At 31.3% G+C, this 23,146-nt stretch overlaps 1 pseudogene; it reads left to right on the top strand.

Moving 5' to 3' along the window:
* Positions 1-15,541: 15,541 nt before the first annotated feature.
* On the top strand, positions 15,542-16,312 carry LOC129229179 (uncharacterized; annotated as a pseudogene).
* Positions 16,313-23,146: the final 6,834 nt, after the last annotated feature.

Here is a 23,146-nt window from a genome sequence, read left to right on the forward strand (position 1 = left end):
CTGTCATCAATGCGTAATGCATGTGGTAGTGAAGAAACTGGACCTGGTTAAATTTATACTTGTAGTTGAGTTATGGCTGTGAATGATTTTATCGATCGTTTTTGCGCCAACTTCAAAAATTATGTTTAAAAGTATTATCGATGGTGTTTAAAGAATAAAATTATTTTTCACTTTTTAGAGCAAATTTGAAGTCGGTTCTATTTTTTTTTTTTTCAAAATTTTTTTATACGGAAAAATATGGATTGTTACAATTTATTATGTCCTTTATTGCTTTTAATTTATTCCTTTACTAAAAATATGTTATATTTTAGTTCAAAAACTCTTTTCAGACCGAAAAAATAAAAACTATATATCTATGTAATTTAATAGTACCTGTTGCTTTTGAAGAGGAATCAATACATATGAATCTTTTTGCAGGCATTATTTATTTACATTCAAAAACTCTTAAAAATTTGATGTGTACGTTACGCAAGAGTTTAAGTGGTTTCTCGGAACAATAAACAATAACGACATCTGAAGGAAACTTCAATCGGGTAATAAAATATTGCATAAGGGTCTATGCTATGAATAAATGCGTATTTTGTTTATAAAAGTTTCCGATCGTATTGTTTAATATGTATCTTTTGTTTTTATAATATCAGTATTACGTAGCGATGTTTTAAATAAAATTGTTCAGTTTTTAACTCCCGACAAACAATGGAAAGGGGTTATAAGTTTGACGTGTCTGTGTATCTGCGTGTCTGTCTGTGGCACTCTAGCACCTAAACGGATGGACTGATTTTGAAAAAAAGAAAAAAATTCAAAAGGAGACTTGATCGGTTCTTAGCTAGGTAGCATCTTTGGATGACATTAATTAACGGAGATATTTATTAAAAACCTCCAAAAGGTTTTTCGCGATTTTTGCAGTGAAAACATAGTTGAAAATTAAAAAATTTAATACCAAAAAAAAGAGAATTTTTTTTCCGCGTCTGATAGAATGTGTTTGGAACTTCCATGTTTCATAGAATTCGAATTATTACGTTTTTTTTAAGCAGATTTTAATAACGGCTTAGCCTTTATTTACGCAATTGATAACTTAATTCATTGTTGGCCGACAAAGAAATTAAAAGCAATGATTTAAAATTTTTATCTGTTGCCAGTTTGTACTTAATAGCAAATAAAATACTTGACATTGATATTCAATATTATAAGGCTTTCAAAAGGATTTTCAACTTTCCCTCTAGATTATACAGTTGTGATTCAGTCGGGGTTTTTTAAATTTTTAATTTTATCCTTATTATAAAGTTATTGTTTCCGGTTTTTTTTAGGCTTCTGTGTCTTTAAGTATTCAATAAATGCTATTTCATTCAAGATGAAATAGTCTTATAGATTTATCTATACGAGTTGCAATAAAGTTGCTGTCACTAAAATGATTCAATTGTAGTCAATAATCAGTCAGATAAGTCAATGCTAAGCAATAATTCAAAAATACGTAAAGGAAGAACGATTAGAAAAACTATATAAACGTTGATCTGACAGCACTTTAGCAAGACAGTTTAAATAGGGATATTTTTTTTGAAAACTGTTTAGTAGGTGTCCTATAAAGTATTTTAGACTTGAGTGGACATCCGCCACCTGGTACTAGAGCCGCTATATAGATAGGCTTGCGCATCAGCTTAAGTTTAGCCATTTTGGATCGGATTTTCATTGTTCGCTGCTAGGGTTACCACAGCAAAGTTACGGATTTCGCCAAATTTTCCGAAAATAATATTTATTTAATAAACAGTTCACGTGCCGTTAATAATTGCTCATAGTGAACAATCACCAAATGCGATAACTTGCCAGAAAAGAAAGCCACTTAAACACGCGCTCCGATCCAAAATGGCTAATCTTAATCTGATGCGTCGGCTCGTATATATAAAGGCCTTACCTGGTACATTTTTCTGCTGAGACGTCATCAAACACGGAGGCAGCCCGCTCACATGAATTCTCTTATCTATATTAACTCGTGTTTGCTCAGTGGTTTAAATTGGAACCATGTTATTCATAAATGAATATTTGAGAAAACGTGTATGAATTTAACTATTTCCAACATTTTTATTTCTATTCTTATTCATGTTTACTGCATATCTGGAAGCATACATTTTTTATATCTACACAATACCAAACAGATTTTTTTTTCTAATTTTACTTTTTGTCTGAAAATCTCAAAATAAATGGTTGAAAGGGGATATTTCGGTAATGGAGCCGTTTCCGGATTTTAAAAGTATTTTTTTAACTAAAAGAGCATATTTAAAGCCATGGGTTTCAAACATGTTTTAAATGATTTGAAAAAAATTAATGTTTTCTAACAATTTTTTTAATCGGCTCGAAGATTGAAATTCATATTTTAAGCTTCTGCACATTGCATCAAAAGCGATGAAATGCCATTCACTGATGCCATTAGCACACATCGCAAATTATCATAACTTGGAAACACAGTTGACAGCAAAGCGTAAACATTTAGAACGGCAATGAAGCAGCGCGCCAAAGTACATCACTTGTTTTTTTTTTCTTGAATTTTCTTCAGTGATTTCGTGTTAACGAACTTTGGCCGCGCACTGGAGTTGGTGATTCCACGCAACGTTTGTCATAATATTCAGCGAAAAAATAGGTGAAAACTTATTTTTTGAATTAAAAGGTTAAATAATGCAGTATCTGAAATAGATTAAAGGGGTATCTTTTTCACCAAAAAAGCTGTTCTTCATTGTTTCACCGTGAAATATTTGAACTTTGTCGTAACACCTAAATAGAATTGTAAAAATAACAAATTCTAAGAACTGCGGAAGAATTCTTAGTGCAGGTATTACAAAGAGGATCATTCTGTAAATCTTCAGATGAATTTTTATTATCTCGGTATCATCATGTGAAGAACATTGGAACTGAGATTTTGAAACTAACTAGCAGAAGTAATAAGCGTTTACTGAGATCATATTTCAGCACATACCGTCAACGTTATTTTATTGACAATGTAGCTGTTGGCGTAGACCCATGTGAAGTTGGTTTTTTGTTAGGACATGCAATTGCTTAAAATGTTCAAAATCCTCCTGAACCTGTACAGCAAATGAATTAACTTGTTTGCTATTTCTGAAAATGCAGTAAGGGACTAAAATCAAATTATAACAATACATTCTAATTTTCATTGTTAAATAATATTAGTTATTAGATTAAAAATTACTGTCTCTTAGACTTAGACATAAACATTTTTCAGCGTATTTACTGTTTCTAGTTTTCTTTTGGTATTAAGTATTTGTGAAATAACTAAACTATTATGTTAAAAAATATATGATTAAAGTGAAAAAACAACGTAAATAAAGCACAAATATTGAAGAAAACACAGCATATAGCTATTTCAAGGCTACAATGGAGCCTCTTCATTAGTGCAAAAAAGCTCACCAACACAACCAGGAGTTGAGAGAGAACTAACAGCAATCAAGTGGACACTTATCGGTAATTAAAATACATTTGTATTCATCTTTAAACCCAATATTGAAACATACTGACTTAATTTTCATTAAAATTGGTTAAATTTTAACATCGATACGATCTATAAATAAATAAATGCATTTAAATCATTTTTAAAGGGCAATGCAAAATGCGCAATTTAAATAAAAACAAGCATCTGACAAAATACAATAAAATGTGCAAGTGTCATGCGAATCAGTTAAGTACTACTCTAAATATAGGAACATTTATGTGAGCTAGCATACGCCATCTTTGATGACGTCATAGCAGGAAAATAAACCAGGTGCAGTGTGTCTAACCTAGTTCAAAATACTATCAAGCATTTACCTACTAAACACACCAATTAATCATTTTTGGAGAAAAAAAAACTTCTCCTTTCTCAAACTTTCCTACAGAAGTGTTGCAAGATTCGGGTCTACAATGAGAGAAAAAAATCACTCTCTCTTCATTAACTGTATGATTTTGATGCTGATACTCTGTGTGTGCTCGTTCAAACTTGATTCATGTAGAACGTTTTAAGAAAAAAAATAAATGATAGTATGATGAATCCCAAAGTTAAGAAAAAACTTTCATGTGATTTTTAATCGGAAAAAGTTTAATTTCATTTAAGTCTTTGATATTTTAATGAACTAGTTTCTTTACTCTCTCTTGTCTCTCGGGACCATTGAGCTCAGTTTACATTGATTAAAGTAATGAATAATTAATCATTCTTTTTTTTTGTGTGTAAGTGTGTGTGTTTTCTTTTTCTAACCTTTTCTGAAAAACAATTCAATGTTTCAATTTATTGTTTCTTGATTAGTGTTAGGTAATTTTTAAGAATGGACTTGTTGATTAATATTAGCGTTTCACTCTTCGAGAAATAACAACATAAGTTATTATTTAATATGTATGGGTGTTTCTCTAAAATCCTAAGATTAGTATGCCCCAGGAGCCTAACACAAAAATTGTTTAACTTAGTTTTTTTTTCTTTTTTTTAATAGTTAGAAATAATTTCTCTGTTGTTATTTTATTCTTATTAAAACAATAACTCATTTATTTTGTCCTGCAAAATTTTTTGAGCAATCGGAAAGTATTTGCGTGTCCCCATTCGTTTCTTAAATATACTTAAATTATTAAAAAATTTTACATCAACATTCCACAAATTTAACTTGTAGTACTAAATTACGCATTAATGGTGTAAAATGCCATTCTTTAAATAAATTTTATTATTTAAACAATCAAAGTACATCTTTTTTAAGTTTGTCCCTAGGTTTTCATGTCATTCTTTTGTCCAAAGAATGAGTTCAATTATTATCAATATAATAAAGATTTTTTTTATGTGGGGGGTATGTACTATAACATTGTTTATCATTACCATTTTGTTGGAATCCTAGTGTATTTTGTTAATATGACTTGTCTGCTGTTCTTAATAAAACTTTGAAGTTCAAAAATATGTATGTAACATTTTTGCTGACATTCTCCTGGACAACATTTCTGTATTGAATAAAATAAAAATAAAAATTCTACTCATGGTGTGAACTTCAAATATAGGGTAGAAGAGAAAAATAACATTAGTTACCTTATATATAAATATAATCCTGGGCTTACGTAACAGCAAATTACAAGGAAAATGTCATACTTTTGGCGCGAAAAAATGTCATGCTGCTATCGCAAAAAAGTCTATCTCCTAGCATTATTTATAACGCATTGGTAATACATTTAGTAGAATAGAATTTATTTTCAAAACATAATTAAGAAAATGAGATAACGATAAAAAAATTGAATTTGGCAAACGATAAAGAAAAAATGCAGCAGTGAAGAAATTCTTTTTAGTTATTTAAGGTAACGCACCAGTAGTGGCCACAGTTAAGCATATTTTGTGTCTTTTTTAAACTGTGGATCTACAATATTAATTCCAATTTTTTAGCTCAATAAACGTATTATAGCTCAACTATTCCTGAATCGTCCCATTGTCTAAAATTGACAGAATTTCAATCTTTTCTTCGAAGTACAGATGCACTTAGGATAAAATAAAGAGTTTTTAGTAGAAAATTTGTATTTGTATTTTTTGTACGCTAATGTAAAAAAAACAGTAAAAGAAAATGAATGTACCTTTTAAGTATTCTACATATGAACTTTGGTAAGTATGAACTGAATAATTGTTGCCACTACGAAATCATCTTTACTAATAAAAAAAGCTGAAAGTCTGTCTGTCTGTATATCTGGATCTCTGTCCGTCTGGATGTCTGTGACGTGCATAGCGCCTAGACCGTTCGGCCGATTTTCATGAAATTTGGCACAAAGTTAGTTTGTAGCATAGGGTGTGCACCTCGAAGCGATTTTTCGAAAATTCGATTTCGTTTTTTTTTTCTATTCAATTTTAAGAGCTTTTTTCCGAGTAAAATTATTATAAAATGGACGAGCAAATTACCAATTTACCATAACGTGGAACTATAACATGGGCAAGCCGATTGGCGAGAAAGTTACCATACATTATTTGTAAATACATAGGCGAACCAAGAGACCTTTCAATTTTTCTACTACGGGCAAAGCCGTGCGGGTACCACTAGTTCATAAGAAAATAGTTACACAATTCAATGTAATTCTAGGACAATTTGTTTCCTACAACTTGCCAAGGTATATCAATGGATATAGGAAATTGGCAGCATAAGTTTTCAATACTACTAAAGGCAGGGTGTCCATGCACTTAGTGAGTCATGGATTTCGGCTATGATCAAAAAAGGTCATGGAAAGTCATGATTTTCGGAAAAAAGTGCTCAAAAATCTTGGAAATTGGCAATTGGTCTTGGATTTTGAATTCAAGAACATGCATATTAATCAAATTCTACACATTAGCTTAAACTTACGCATTTTGGCCATTTTTTATGCTATTACGTGTTAAGCCCAATTTTTCACACATTTCTAAATCCGATTGCATCCGCTTCTTTAATTCTCAATCATTTTTCTTTTCCTTGTGATTTTACCTTTGGACATTTATAATTATGTATGTAGTATTATTTTTAACCCTCCTTATATGTCTTATTGTGTAGTTGAGGACTTTTAGACTTAATACTGCCGATTGCATTCGATGCAAAAATTTTAAGTCATCCGTGTTGATTCAAGAGACTCATAAAAACTATCATTAATTCTCAACTTTGTCTTAAGTTAATGAAGATTTTAGAAAATAAAATTGGTCTGAAGAATTTATTACGGACGTTTCGTACATCGATAAAATACAGAAATCAGATAATTTTCACAGGTGAAATTTTTAAAAAGTCCGTAGATGTTACATATTTCAAATTCGGATATTTTACAACATTTGTAACCTATCACAAAAGTTTGGCGGTAAATATCTGGTATTGTCTGGTAAATTATTTTTTAAATACTTCAATTGAATATTTTATTTTTTTTTCTGATGTTTTATGCTATTTATTGTAAACATAATTTTAGTAACTATTAAATTATTGCTAGTCACAGATAATTTAGAAAATTACTAGTAGTACCATGCTCCTATTTTTATTCGGTAAGCTTTGAAGTTTTATCCGGTAAACTGATAATTTCCACCTTCCCAAAAATTTGAATTTTGTGCGTCCCTGACTATTAGCAGTCACAAATAAATATGAATAAATAGATTATAAATTGCAAAACACATACTTACTGACATGATTTAGACTTTAAAGAGAAAATTTGTTCCATAAACAAGTGTTATAACTGGGAATTTTATATATCACGGCTTTTACTAATTTTACTGTGTGTGACTTATTTCTAATAAGTGTTTTACCTTAAAAACATCTGTATTTTCAAGAAATGATTGCTTAAATCTAAGGAATTAAGAATTACCTGCTTTGCTTAGAAAAGGGATTACTTCGATTAAGCATTATGCCCTTCCCCCTTCATTTTTTTACCTGCTCAGCAAGCAGGTTGTTCTCTCTCTCGGTTCTAGTAGAATTGTTCTCCTCTATATGTACAGGCACCAAATTTCTGTTTTTTTTTTTAACCAACAAGCTATTTAATAATCCCCCTCCCGATATGTGCCCCTAGGCCAGGGCTTATGGATCTAGGGGATGGCCTGTTGAGTAATCCGGGCCTGTCCATAGAAGAGGTAAACGCACCATCAGTCGCCACGGTGAAGCATATTTTTCTGACTTTTTTAAACTGTGGGCCTGCAATATCATTTACCATATTTGAAACTCAATGAGCATATTGTAGCCTTTCTCTTCCTTAATCGTCTTATTTTTTAAAATGCCAGAATGTCAATTTGTTCAATTTTTTTCAAACCTCAAATTTGATTCATCAGTGGCCATTGTACAATGTACATGAGTCAGTAGTGGCCATATTGCTGTTTAGAATCGGCCACCGGGTGGCCACTACTAGATCACACAATAATATTATGTCAGAAATGAGACAGGTTTTTATGTTAAGAGATTACAACCTACTAAAAGGAAAATTGAGTTGATTTATGAAAAACCTTGCTGATTCAGTAGTGGCCACTCGGTGGCCACTTTTGAATTTCCCAACTTTTTTGGTACCAGTAGTGGCCAGGTAAACTGTCAGCCAAAAAAGCAACTATTTCGAGTTGAAAACGTTCCGAACATGATCTTTTACATTTCATAACATGGTTACAGCTCTAAAAATATTATTTTGAGCATTGTTCTATTCATAATACAACACAATGTGTACATACCTCGCTACACTCTTAATTCAAAAGAACGAAAAAATAACTCTTAAAAAGAGTGAAATCTATTGCGGGTGCATTCATTCTTTCTGAGTGCTAGCTTTATCGAAAAAAGACGCTTTACGAAAAAAACCAAGACTAAAACTTTTCCTGATTGGCGTGAAATTCGGAAACACTCTTTTGAAGAGCGAAAAATAAAAACATTCTTTAAAAGAAGGACTCAAAAGCATTTTCATTGGTTCGATTCTGTCACGTGATTTTGTTTAGAGAGAATCTTCTATACCTCCACGTTAGGCTTAACTAACGTTGGTCGCGAATACGAAGTGGATGTCGCTATCTGAATGTCTTCATTTAATGAATTAAAACACTACTTGTTGCCGAATGAGGATTCTGAAGGAAATGCACAAAAACTGAATGGTAAGTGCGAAGAATTTTCTTTTTTATTAAAACTTGTAACTGTTAATATTTCTTGAACTGCTATATCGTTACAAATCACCCACGTGCAATGTTACGGCGAACTTTTTGTAACTCTTTCTTCCAAATTAATGAAACTGTTATCAACAATTTTATTTCGGTCATCGAATAAAAAATATGACATTTGAAACAGTCGTTACCATCTTTGGTGTGTGTGTACTGTATATATATTTTAGGTAGGTGTTACAGACCCGACCATGCGCAAATCTATAGGTCGGATACCGAATCCGCTCCCGATGGTCGGAGCTCCAACCACTGCGTATATTTTAAATTAATCAAACATTGTTTTTGTGTATAATAAACTTTAAAGAGTATCATAAACTTTGTATAATACACTCATTCATATGTATAACGGGCCATTCATTAATTCAGGGTCCTGAGGGGGAGGGGGGAATTCTCTACATACCCTTGCTTGGAGAGGGGGGTTGGTGGATCCATTCTTACGTGATATTTTCCAAGCCGATATTTTATATTAGAAATCCGCGGTCAAGTGGTTTGGCAAATATTATATTTCATTTGCTTCAGGAAGGTAAAAGTATGTATTATAGGATGAGCTGTTTTTTACTTGTGTTTCAAAGAATGAAACGTGTAAAATATAATAAAGGAATCGCACTGTGTTTTGCATGTGTTATTTTTAATTATTATCGCATCATATACAAAAATTATTTGTCGAAAAACATTCGGTCTAGATTCCTTACAGTAAACATTTCTTTACTCAAAAATGTTTTTGAAAAAAGAAAAAGATAGTTAATTTAAGAACAATCCCAGTGATGTAATATTTGTTATTATTGAGAAGAAAAAAAATAATCTTACGTAAGATGGGGGGGAGGGAGTCTTACATACCCTTACATAGGGGGAAGGGAAGGTCAAAAATTGCCAAAATTGTCCTTACGTAATTAATGAATGGCCTCGAAGAAACAAAATTGAATTCAAACGTATCTTGTCACAATTTATGAGTGACTCTTTAAATTAATTTGAACTGATGTAACTTTTAAAACATTATTAATGTTAAAAGGCACACCGAGAATATCAATATAGAGTTTCAAAATTTTAAATCTTTTTATTTGGAACTGTGTGGGTTTTTTAGTTTTATTTCAATCTTTAGATTCGGAAATGTAAGTAATATTGCACGTGGGTGATTTGTAACGATATACGAGTATTCAAGAAATATTACCAGTTAAAGTTTTAATAAAAAAGAAAATTCTTCGTACTTACCATACAGTTCTTGTGCATCCTCTTCTGAGACTCTAAAAACATTTTTTTTTTTCATTTTTTAAATTGAAAAACTAATTTTTTTTTTCAAATGAAATAAGTTTTAAAAACAGTTTTAAATTCAAATGCACAGCATAAGCACATGAAAACACGTTTAAAAAACAATTTCACCAAAGAAGAGTGAAATGATTTTACCTATTTTATTCTAAAAAAAAGAATGAAATAGCGGCTTTCCAAAACGGAAAGCAACCACTCATTTAGGATATTAATTTAGTCTTAAAAAGAGTGAAAAACACTTATCAAAAGGGAGTGAAATTAGCTTATCCAAAAGGAGTGAAAATAACCGCTCCGCAAAAGGAATGAAATTCACTCCTATAAGGAAAGTGCGTTTTCGACACTGGAAAGGAGTGAAAATTTACTCAGTCTGAGTTAAAATCGCTGGAATTTTTTAAGAGAGTACGGAGAACCGTTAGAAGACAGCTGAAAAAACATCGACGATTCAGGCGACCGTATTAAATAGTTGATAACAATTTTCTATGATGCTCTACCTACTCCTCCTGGAGCTGCCCACTACACTATAGCCTTAAGTCTATCTCTTGCAAGTTTGAATCCACTGGGACCCCTAGAATCCTTATTTTTAAAATATAAACCTTAAAGTGGCTACTACTGAAGCAGTGACCACTACTGGTGCATTTACCTTATTTTCTCTTTTATTTTTTCTTTTTGTTCAGACAAATCTTTCAAAAAAATATTTCTTGGTTATATGTACATTTTTTTTTAATGTTAATGTTGCTCGGATAGGTAAATGAAGTTGCTTTAAATTTCTGACTAAGATAAATAAACGTGAAGTTCAATAAAAAACGTTTTTAGTTACTTTCCATGTGACAAGTAAAAGTGGTTGAAACCATTAACCGCATTTTTGGACCTACTGAAAAAAATGCAACATCACTAATTTTACTTTTTTACCGTTTACTACATGTTTCCTATTACTCCAGCTGACGCTAAAGGTTCTAAATACATTAGTGTTCAGAAAATATAGGAAGGAAAAGATCATGGATAAAAAATGTATATGATAGTGCTGAACAGAAAACAAATGTTTATTTGAAATTAAGTTCACATAACTAGTCAATTTAAAGAAAATTAGTTTTTTTTTTGTACAAAATTGATATGAAATCTGGAATAATAATTACTTCCCCTTAGTCTCATGTTGAAGAATAAAATAGGCAGTTCTGAAAAGTTCTTTTTGGCAGTTCTGAAAATCGTTTGAAAGTTAAGATAATTGCGCATTTCTTAAAGACAATGAAATAGTTGAAACTGAAATTTGTCTTTTTATAACTTCAACTTACATTATAAATTGATCCTAGCATAGGTTTGAGAGAAACAGGGTTCCTTCAAAACACTTGCAACATTATGATATATGAATTGGCCTAAAACCAAACGGAGTAGTACTCCATAATTAGGAAGATAATAAACCCGGGATAGTAATACGTATTGAGCAAAATGTATCAAAAAAAAAAAAAAAGACTCATAAAAACTAACTATTTATTCATTTTTCTTCAGTTATTTTTATGATCATGTATTCTTACAGTAGAAACAACTGTCCAACAACATAACAAATTTCCTTGATAATAAGAGAAACTACTGAGGATTTACTTTTTAAATATATTATTTCTTATTTTCGTGAATTTAAAAGTTTCATTCCCAAATATGAAATATATTTATCATCCAAGTTCGTGAACAATGTGTGTCAGAAGCATGACGTATCATCGATGATATTTATTATTTTTATAATCTTCAATTCTTTGTATAGATACATAGATGTTTCAGACCCAGGTATCTTTCACTTTAAACTATCAAAGACATTTATATTTCAATGCGTTTGTATTAACTTCAAATTACATTTTCTGAGTTTTTACTAACAGAAAGAAGTGGCAGATCAACAGCTTCGTTATTTCTACTAGTAAGATTTTAAAGACATATTTGTACGTTTTTCTATATAAATTTATATTTTCTATGAATTATAGTGCTAAAAAAAGAAATGTTTTACTTTATAAAAGCTTTCAAAGTTGGAAAACTATCATTTATGAGTGCACATAATTATACAGATTTTCTTCTTTTTTTTTTTTTTTTTTTTTTTTGTCATTAAAGCTTGAGAAATAAATGGCAGACAGAGGCTTATATTTCCTTGCTCAATTTAATTATATCTCAAATGTTGAAAGGAAAAAATAGTATATAATGATTTTTTTTTTTTAATTCTAAGTGAAAATTTTTCATCATTTAATTTTTCTTTAAATCTTTTGTTTGCAACGCTGATAGTTTTCCAAAGTTTTAAACTTCATATAGTTAGAAAGGATTCATTAAATTTAATGATGCATTGCGAACTAAAGTGTTCTCTTTTTTTTCCCATCTTTAGAAAATGTACGTATCATGTCATATAAAGCAACCTATTAAAAATATCTCTTCCAATATCGATCTTGTAGCATTGCTACTTATATTTCTTTTGTTCTTGATATTTAATATATCAAACAATATTTCCAGTCCTTAAAAGTACTTCGAGCTTAAACACAAATAACTTTGTTTCAATGAAAAAAGAAAGTAAACTTCTTATCGTAATTTCATTGTATTACAAGTTAACCATCACGTTTTAAACATTTTTATTTTTTGATGATAATATAGATTTTATTTTTTCACTGAACAATCGACAATGTTTTAGCAATTCAAAATGTAGTGTTAACTTTTTCTAAGCGGATTGAAAGAGTCTGAGAATAAACCACCAAATCTAATTCTTCGTAAAAATAGCATTAGCAAAGGTGACTGGCTAATTGAACACTATAATTCAAATTACGATTGTTTAAAATTTGAAAAGTTTTTTTTTCAAATTAGCAAAGAGACATCTCAAACAGTTTTACTTATCTCTTCTTTTCAATCTCATTATTCAAAAATATTACAATTGTTTCTTTCTCTCTCTCTCTCTCTCTCTCTCTCTCTCTTTCTCTCTCTCTCTTTTGCGACATTCCACGAGAAAAATAATTTGCTTCATTTTTTTCTAAACGAGTCAATAACCCTAGAGTCTCAATTAATTTCTACTAAATTTATGTACTTCAGTTAATACAGTCCGCAAAAAAACTGCTTTTACTTATAGTTTATTCGTATAATGTTTAGTTTGAAAGCTTATGCTACAAAGCATTTTTACTTCAAGCATGATCTGCATAACGTTTGTCCTCACGCACGTATTTATTGAACAATAGCTGTTGCAAAATGTAGTTTATAGGGCGTTGAAAGGTCCCAATGTAAGTTCAAACTGGATACTCTTGTTGTAAAATGTAGAAATGTATCGTCAACTCAAATCAACACCAAGACATGTAATCCCAGGAATAACACTAAGATATCCTACTGTTGCTCTGATGCTACGATATGTTGTCTTGTAAAACTAAATATGTGTTGTAAAGGTTTTCCGTATTCCCATAAATCTTAATCAGTGGAAATTTCGTTATGAGTTTTAAATCACAGAAATAAAGGATTAATTTAATAATCTCTAATACATGTTTAAGAGAGGCAACTCAATGTCGTTTATGTAATTTCTAATAATTTGGATTTTTCTCTTTTGAAATATTTTCTTAAACATTTAAAAAGGTATGCTGGAAGTAAAACCGAACATAATTCAAATGATAAGTGTATAATATCAATGATTCCAGAAATGGCGTAATTTCTATTGAATCATTTTCAGAAATCATCGAATCATGTATTTATCATGTAATGAAATCGACGCTGGTATAAGGGGAAACTATAAATTTATTTCTAAACAAAATTCTTCTCTAAAAGTTGACTCGTCCAAAAACATATTCACTATATTAAAATCTAAGAAAATAAACAAAATAGAAAGTGGGCTGTTTCTCTCCTAGATTCTTCATAGAGGATTTGGACGTTTTCCTCAAGCATAGAACGTCTTTCTTTATGAGCGATGCTATATTTATGACTATGCAGTTCTACATCACTTAGAAGATTACGAACTCACCATAAAAGAGAAGTGTATCATTATGTGCTGCATGACAGGGGTATGGCTATGTGTCTTTTTTTTTCTTTTCTATGAGATAAACGCAAATTTTTATTAATACAAAATAAAGTTGTATTTCTTTGCATTGATTATTTTCTACTTATATACACACACACACACGTATATATATATATATATTTATTATCAAGTTCAATCCTAAAATCAAGTGTGCATAAAGGTATAACAACCATATGACAAATACATTTGAAAAAAGTCAATTGAACAGAACTATTTTGTTCAGAAAAATATTTCCACTAAAACAACGTGTTAATAAATAAAAGTGTGCGACCTAAACAACAGATCGATATCTCGGAAACTTGTCGGCCATTTCAAAAGAAACCTACTAGAATACCACACTTGTCCGATTTGATGTTCTTTCGGTGTCTTGTAATGGATCTTACAACTAAAACTTTGCGGCTGTAATTTTTTTCTACGGAAAAAACACTGATGCACAGTTGTCTATTTATTTTCTTATTTTTGTTTCCACAAGTCTTCTTTGTGCTTCCTGAAACATAAGTCGTATTTACAGAATATGTTATGTGGATGAGCTACACCAGTTGCACAAAGCTGCTGTTTCTAAATATTGTTTCGCAGAAATTGATTTTTGTTTGTACTATTATTCTGAATTATACTAATATATATATATATATATATATATATATATATATATATATATATATATATATATATATATATATATATATATATATATATATATATATATATATATATATATATATATATATATATATATATATATATATATATATATATATATATATATATATATATATATATATATATATATATATATATATATAAGTGTTTTTATAGTAAATACGATGTTGAGATATCTAACTGGGATTTATAACAAACACTATCTATGTAAACTTGTGGGAAACCCATAAATTCATCAGATCGGTTCATGCAAAAGAAGAAATCCCAATTGCGCAAACACTTGAACTCCCACAAGGCTAACTGAGAATCAGCACTGGCAGTCAGAGGAAGATTGTCACTAGAAGAGTGAACGTGTAAACATGTGTATTAAATATTAATCTACTAAAACCGAGTTATGTAGTGAATGTACCATGTCTGACATAACCACCACATAATGGTGACTCTTCGGACTAAACACCCAATTCAACAAAACTAAACTTGTGCTCCATTTTCGCTTAAAAACTCGAAAAATGGATTAAATTATGTGATGAAGCTGAGCACAGCATCTTCAAAGTGTTCCAACCGAATAGAAATGCCAAAGCAACAGTGGGGAACTTTTGCTTTCAAGGTCGCAGATAAGTGCAATTTCTGTAAATCATTTCTCTGTGCTTTGCATTTGATTCGCGTGGAAATATAGGTCTCTCAGATGCCCCTTTATTTCCCTCAACTTCAGTTTAAGCTCTCTCGGTCTTTTTCTTATGCTAAAGTGGAAGAAAATGTTCCATATGCCTGTGATTACTGTTCGTTTTCATGAAGTGTTATCTTTAAAAATATAGTAGGCTTGATAATTTTTTTAATTGCATTTTTCAGTTGTATATATGTCGCGTTTGTGATAATAATGTCAAATTCCCATTAAGAGTATAAATTACTCATTTATGTTAACAGTACTATATTTATATGCATTCATTCATGATTCATTCAATGTCTGAACCTAAAGAATCTGAACCATGTCTGAAATAAGTGCAGTACAAATACCCCAGTTTCATAGATCAGATCCTAGTTTATGGTTTGTAATGTGCGAAAGTACTTTTGAACTTGCTACTCCAAAGCCAATTACTGATTCGAAAACGAAATACAATTACGTAGTTGCACCTATTCCTCCTGATACAGCTTCTTTAATAAGAGTTGTATTAATGAAACCAGATAAAACCGATCCTTATTCCTATATTAAGAAAGAACTTATAAATCGGTCTGGGGAATCATCCCAACAGGAAATTCGGAAGTTACTTTCAGGAGAAGAATAAGGCTCTCGCAAACCATCTGAATTGCCACGGAACATGAAACATCGCACCGAAACTTTAAATGTAGCAGAAAATTTAATGCTAGAGTCATTTTCGCAGCGTTTGCCATCTTCAGTTCAAACAATTTTAGCTGCAGTTTCCGAACTTACTTTAGACAAAGCTGCAGAAATTGCCGATAGGATCTTCGAAGTTTCAACATCTCCCACGGAGACTTTTGCAGTGTCTAATAAAAGTGAACCAATACTTGAGACTAATTTTCTTCGCGAAATTGAAAAGTTAAATAAAATAATTGATCGTCTTTCCTATTCTCGCGCTCGTTCGCCCAATCGCAGAAACAATGGGTCTCGCGAAAGGAGTGTCTCTCGTAAGCGTTATTTCTCAATTTGTTGGTATCATAGACGCTTTGGAGACAAATGTAGTAAAGAAAAATGCGTGAAACCTCGCAAGTGGCAGGGAAACGAAACGAGCAAGGAATAGCGGCGACTTATTCTTTGCCTAAGGAATCACGTCGTCTGTTCATTCATGACCAGTAAACAAATATATCTTTTCTGGTTGACACGGGGTAGGATGTCAGTTTAATTCCTGCTAATATCTACCAGAAACGAAATACTACGCATTAATGTTTATGGTCAGAAAACCTTATCGCTGAATCTGAATTTAAGACGAAACTTTTTATGGACTTTCCTGATTGCAGATGTTAGTTCACCTATTCTTGGAGCAGATTTCCTCCATTATTTTGAATTGGTGCCAGATCTCCGCAATAAGTGTCTGAGAGATGCGAAAACAAAATTGCAATCAGCAGGCCAAATTAAAGTTTCGGTACTACATTCGATTCAAATTTATCTTTCTGGGGATACAGAACATCATAAATTGTTGCGAGAATTTCCTGCTATTACCAAATTACCTAATCCACATCAAACAGTAAAACACAATACTGTTCACCACATAATAACAAAAGGTCCTCCCGTAGTAGCAAAACCTCGAAGATTAGCTCCAGGTCGTCTTAAAATTGCTAAGCAAGAATTTCAAAATATGATGCATCTAGGACATATAAGACCTTCGAAAAGCAACTACGCTTCGCCACTCCACATGGTTCCCAAGAAAGGAATTTTAGAGTGGAGACCAGTTGATGATTTTAGATCTCTAAATTCTCAAACAATAAAAGATAAATATCCCATACCTTGTGTTGCTGATTTTACAGTTGAATTACACGGAACAAAAATTTTTAGTCGAATTGACTTAATAAAAGCGCACCACCAAATTCCTATTCATCCGGACGATATTCACAAAACTGCAATTTGTACTTCTTTTGGCCTATTTGAAAGTACAGTGATGCAGTTCGGCCTCTGTAACGCGAGTGCTACATTTCAACGTTTTTCAGACGAAATTACTCGAGGATTACCAGGAGGTTACGCCTTCGTCGATGATATGCTAATAGCATCTAAAAATCCCGAAGAGCATCACCAACATTTGAAAAACATATTTTCAAAACTAGATGAATACGGTCTCTGTATTAACGTACGAATGTGCATATTTGGTGTGTCAACTATAGACTTCTTAGGATTCAATCTTTCGGAAAACGGGATAAAACCTCTACCCGATAAAGTACATTGTACCCAAAATTTTCCAAAAGCAGAGATACCTTAACCCAGTTGCGTAGATTTTTAGGTATGTTCAACTTTTACCGATGTTTTATACCCAAAGCTGCGCATTTACTTGCTCCTATAGTACAACTTTTAGAAGGACATACAAATAAAAAGAAATCTCATTCCAAGGTTCGCAAAGCGGCAGAACAACTTAAATGGAATGAAGAAGCAGAACAAGCCTTTCTTGACGCGAAAAACGCGATTGCTAAAGCCACTCTTTTGAGCCATCCCATTCCAGGAGCTCAATTAAGCTTATATGTTGACCCCTCAGAGGTTGCTATAGGCGGAACCTTATCTCAACTATCGCATGGACTGTGGGAACCAATCGCCTTTTTTTCAATGAAACTAAACAAAATTCAACAAAAATGGTTAACCTATGATAGGGAATTGTTCGCAATTTACTCTGCTATTAGAAAATTCAAACACATGTTAGAGGGCAGAATTTTTGTAATATATACAGACAAAAGCTTTTAAACAAAGTCCAAATAAATGTTCCCCAAGATAATTACGCTATTTAGATTTAATTTCACAGTACTCCGCAGACATTCGGCATGTGAAAGGTTCTGAAAATGTGGTATCAGATACACTTTCGCAAATTGAAATTGATTCGATTACCAAAGCTGCGAATTTAAATTTTAAAGAATTTGCAAATGGACAGAGAAGTGATCCAGAAACTCAAAAATTTCTCAAAGACAACACATTTTCTTTAAAATTGGAGTTCAAACCATGCCAAACTGCAATTTACTTTGTGATACTTCAACAGGTGTTCCACGTTCATTCGTTCCTGTTTCCTTTCGTAAACTAATATTTGATCATATGTTAAACATGGCACGTCTAGGAATCGCAGCTTCAACCAAGCACATCTGTGCGCGATATGTATGGCCTAATATGAAGTGCCAAATTAAGCAGTGGGTGCAATGCTGTGAATCATGCCAAAAATCAAAAGTACACAATCACATCAAAATGCCTCTAGGTACATTTTCTCATCCTGATGCCAGATTCTCGCACATTCATGCGGATATCGTGGGTCCCTTGTCACCATCTGACGGTAAAACATACATTCTCACTATGATTGACCGTTTTTCCAGGGGATACTCTGTGGGAAACCCATAAGTTCATCAGATCGTTTCATGCAAAAGGAGAAATCCCAATTGCGCAATTATGGAAACCCCAATTGCGCAACCACTTGAACTTCCACAAGACTAACTGAGAATCAGCAGTGGGAGTCAGAGGAAGATTGTCACTAGAAGAGGGAACGTGTAAATATGTGTATTAAATATTGATCTACTTAAACCGAGTTATGTAGTGAATATACCACCACAAACTCAATTTGTGAAGGAAAACAGTTTTGGATTATAAAGCAGCGTGTTTAAAACTGCACACTCATTTAAAAGGCTGTATACTTTCGTAACGCAATTCTCTTTAAATTACTTAGTTTGTTTGGAAGAAGGTATGCTAAATATTGAGATCTATATCCGTCAAACCTCGATCTTCTACAATTGGGGATTACTTAAACATGAAACGTTTTAATACTGTGATTAGAATCTGCGTTGTCTTCACAATGCTGTTCGGTTAGGTTTACCCTAACTGGTGCTACAGTTAAGATGAAAACTAATTAACGCATTGGGTACTTGTATTTAACATCGACACAATGTGTACAAAAACTTTGATCCAAAGTCACTAATTTCATTTTGTTCCATGATTCAATTCAACCTTAATTTTGGGTGTCAACATACGTATATGTTGAATCATTGCTTCTTTCTTCATTTGAACTAAGAAACAGTCCATTTTGAACAATTTTTAGTGATTGAGAACCTAACTATGTGCATGTTTCTAACAAAAGATTAAATTTAATTTTGATTTATCAAAAAATAACGAACTTGTCCTTCAACCAAAACCCCACTTGTGTTCATTCAGGTAATTTACTAGTTTAAAAATTGGATAAAACACAAACTTACCGTTTTTTGTCATAAGTGTGGTATGAGATGATATAATCACTAAGCTCTATTTTTATTGACGCACATTTTTGATTGAAAAAAGAAATATTGTTTCATTAGGATTATTCTAACAAACTTCGTACTTGTTTTATATGGTTCTAAATTTGATACAAAACTCTAATTCGGTGTTATATATTTTTCATTGTTCTCTGGGAAGAAATATGCAGCAAATCCAGAAATTTTTCTTTCGCTTGAAGTATTTGAGAGAATGGAACAACCAAAGAAAAATATGAAGTAAAGCAAGGAGAAAAGCATATCAATTATGTTATGTTCATAAGAAAAGGTTCTGATTAGAAGCTATGAGGGAGCATGATTGATTGGGATATTTCTTCAAGAAACTGGTAAAAAATAAAGACAGATTTCGCTATCACATAATTACAGCAATCCGGGAAAATGTTCTATAATCAGCGGGTTTTTTTTTTCTTTTGGGAAATTTTACATGTAAAGCAAGAATTTATTTATTGATCTTTTTTTTTTAATTTCTTCTCTTGCTTTTTTGTTTCAATTACTTATTAAATGAAAATTTGTTTTCAGAAAATTAATAATATAGAGATTTTCTATGTAATGCTATAATTATACAGATTATATTTTCTGTCTTTGTTGTACTATTTTAGTTTCTAAGACAGGATACCTTTAGAGGGATGAAAAATGTTAAGCAATTTATTATTTTTTAACTACATTATTTAATAAATGTATGTTTACTACTCAAGTTTATTTGCACTAATATACTGGAAAAATTTATAATATAGCATATATGTAAATAAAATTTAAATTTTTAAGGTTGATGCTGTGAACTAAAATGATAACAGTTCACCTAACAGCGTAATTTATACTTTTATGTGGAGAAAAAAAACTTCCTTTTTTTAAAGATACAAAAAAAAAAAAAAAAAATCTTGCTTTCATTAGCGGCACATTTTACATTTTCTATTTACTGCTTGTTTCTTACCACTTGACATTAAACAACGTGTTTTGAGTTAATGTGGTTAATCCTCTTTAAAGATTATTTTTCTCATAAAGCTTCATCGAACCTTTTTACGCTTCTGATGTATGATTTTTAAACAAGTACCTTTACGAACTTTATATAAACTTAGAAATAAAGAAACTCCTCTTCGCAGAAAAGTAGAAGAACATAGTAAAATATTAAATAGCACATATTTGCAAATAACTGCAAATACTTGCTTCGGTGTAACAAAGAGAGTCTATGTTTTTTTTTTAAACTTTTGCGGGGATGGTTTCCCATTCATAAACACACCTCCTTTGCTTTTAAAAATGTGTTCCTTGTAACCCCGAAACACGCGTCAATGCAGTTCTCCACAAATTCGTGCGATTACCGTCAGAATATTTTTTTACAACACATAATGGTTAATACACATCATACAGAATCAACTATTTTCCCAGTACTATAATGAAATCTGCTAAACTGTAGAAATAAATGTTACTAAACCGCGTATTTATCCAAGTGACAGAAGTTACGATTGAGAACAATAATATTTTTCTTTTGGCTGCGTCACATTTTCACTCTTCACCAATTTTCTTTTACGCCAATCTGCACTAACCACGTTATTGGTCTTCTGCTGACAATAAATGTCACCATTTTTTTTTTTTGTCATTGCTTGCCACATAAGGACGACGAATTGCAGTAGGACCAAAGAGGGCATGGTCTGGATAGAGTATTTTACTTGTTTTAGATACAAAGGCTGCGAACATTCTTACAAAAATAAAAATTGTTTTCAAAAAGTATGACTGAAATAAGAGAGAAAACGGAACCATTTATTTACTTACAGTAAAATAACTCAAGTAATGTAGATTATACAAATATCGTTTTAGAATTTTTATGTTTTTAAATTCTAAAGCAATGACAAACGGCCATCTTTTATTTTGCATTAATACACATTTTTTTTAAAGTCATAAATGTTTTTAAATTTTTTCTACATTTCAAGAGTACAAATTTAACTTAGATAAAATGTTAATAATGATTTAATTACAACAATTTATAGAATATTGTGAACCGTCTGTACAATGCAGGTACCTTTTTTTTAGTAGAAGTAATTGTATTAATCTTGTAACGGCTTTACAAATCTTAAATGTCTTAATATTTTTTTTTTCCAATTTTGATGATTTTAAGGTAGGTGCTAATTAGTTAAATTTCTTCTCGAGAAAAGTATTTATATGTATTGCTAATGCGTTTTACATTAAACTCAGGATTTTTTATCCTTACATTTTGAAGTAACATTTCGTAAACTTAAAACTTCACGTATTTGCTCCATATCCGCCACATATTGTTTGTAAGAAATACATGAACTATGTTTTAAATACAGAGCAGGATAAGTTGTTAATATTAACTGTACTTGACAACAAACAAGATAAAACGTCCGTTTGATCATGCTGAAAAAAAAGTTAACTTTCAGTAAACTCCCGATAATCTGCAAGCAGCATATCCGCGGTGCTGATTATCCACGGTGGGTCATTCCATACGAAACGAGCAAAATTCGCAAAAAAGAGGTGGCCGCATGGTAACAGATTTTTATGAAATTTGGTATACAGGTTCCTTTTGTGCCTATATAAAAATATCTAAAATATTTTTGCTTAAAATTTTTTATTTGAATAGTTACATGCGTTTGAAAATTGGTCAAATTGAACAGCATTCTCATAAATGCTAAATGTTGCATTTTTGAAGGCTTGTATCTTATTAACTATTTAATGAAAACATAAAAGTTATATTTTGTTGCAGTCTATGGAGTAGGATAATTAATCTGATGTCAGTAAAATTTTCAAAGTTATTATAGTTAACTTTTAACCGAGTTTCAAAAACTGAAAATATTTCAATTTTCTCATAATTAAACATTTTGTTTTTTAATCTCAATCTTTAAGGAATGCATTAGCTTTGATGAAATTAATACCCAATAATGAGCTAAGTATAATAAAAGAAATACCTTACTTTTGAAGTTGTATTTTAACTCCTTTGTCTTCAAAATCAGTTTTAAACTTAGTGACATTTTGTAAAATGATGATTTTCCCCTTTACACAGACGCAAAAATTCAAATGAGGGAAAATTCAGATAACTTTCAAATTTTACAAGAATATAGAACTGTGTTTGTTCTATTTGCTTGAAGAAACTCGAAATTGGTTTTTGATTTCCAAACGTAAAATAAAATTCATAAAAATAGCATTTTCTTTGTGTTTTATGGGTCAATCCATACAGGTTCGACGATGGGTGCGCTCGAAAATTTTTAATATTTTTGAAATTCATATCCCTAAAAGTTAGATGTGAAAGATGTTTAAAACCACGTTTATTTTTTCTCTCAACTGAACCTTTGATTTTTTTAGAGGTCATCAAAAGTGATTTTCGTAGTCAAAAATGGGACTTTTAGATCTTTGCATTTTGGTCAAAATCTATTTGAATTACATTTATGACAGTTAATTTAACGCTTTGATGTTAAAGTGCATACATTGATAGTCTTACATGCTGAGTTACGTAGCTGTAAGTTAACAATTAAAATAATGGCAACTGGTTAAAGTTCAGGGCCAAAGGTAAACATTTTACTCATTTCAAAGGGGGATAACTCGCGTAGGGGACGGAAACACAAAATGAAATACGGCAAAAACTAATCACTGGAACCATGCTAAAAAGAATATGTAACTGTTGCTTTGTGTTTGTGCACCCTTTA

This window comes from Uloborus diversus, chromosome 1 (genome assembly GCF_026930045.1).
Source record: "Uloborus diversus isolate 005 chromosome 1, Udiv.v.3.1, whole genome shotgun sequence".
In the NCBI taxonomy this organism is placed as follows: domain Eukaryota; kingdom Metazoa; phylum Arthropoda; class Arachnida; order Araneae; family Uloboridae; genus Uloborus; species Uloborus diversus.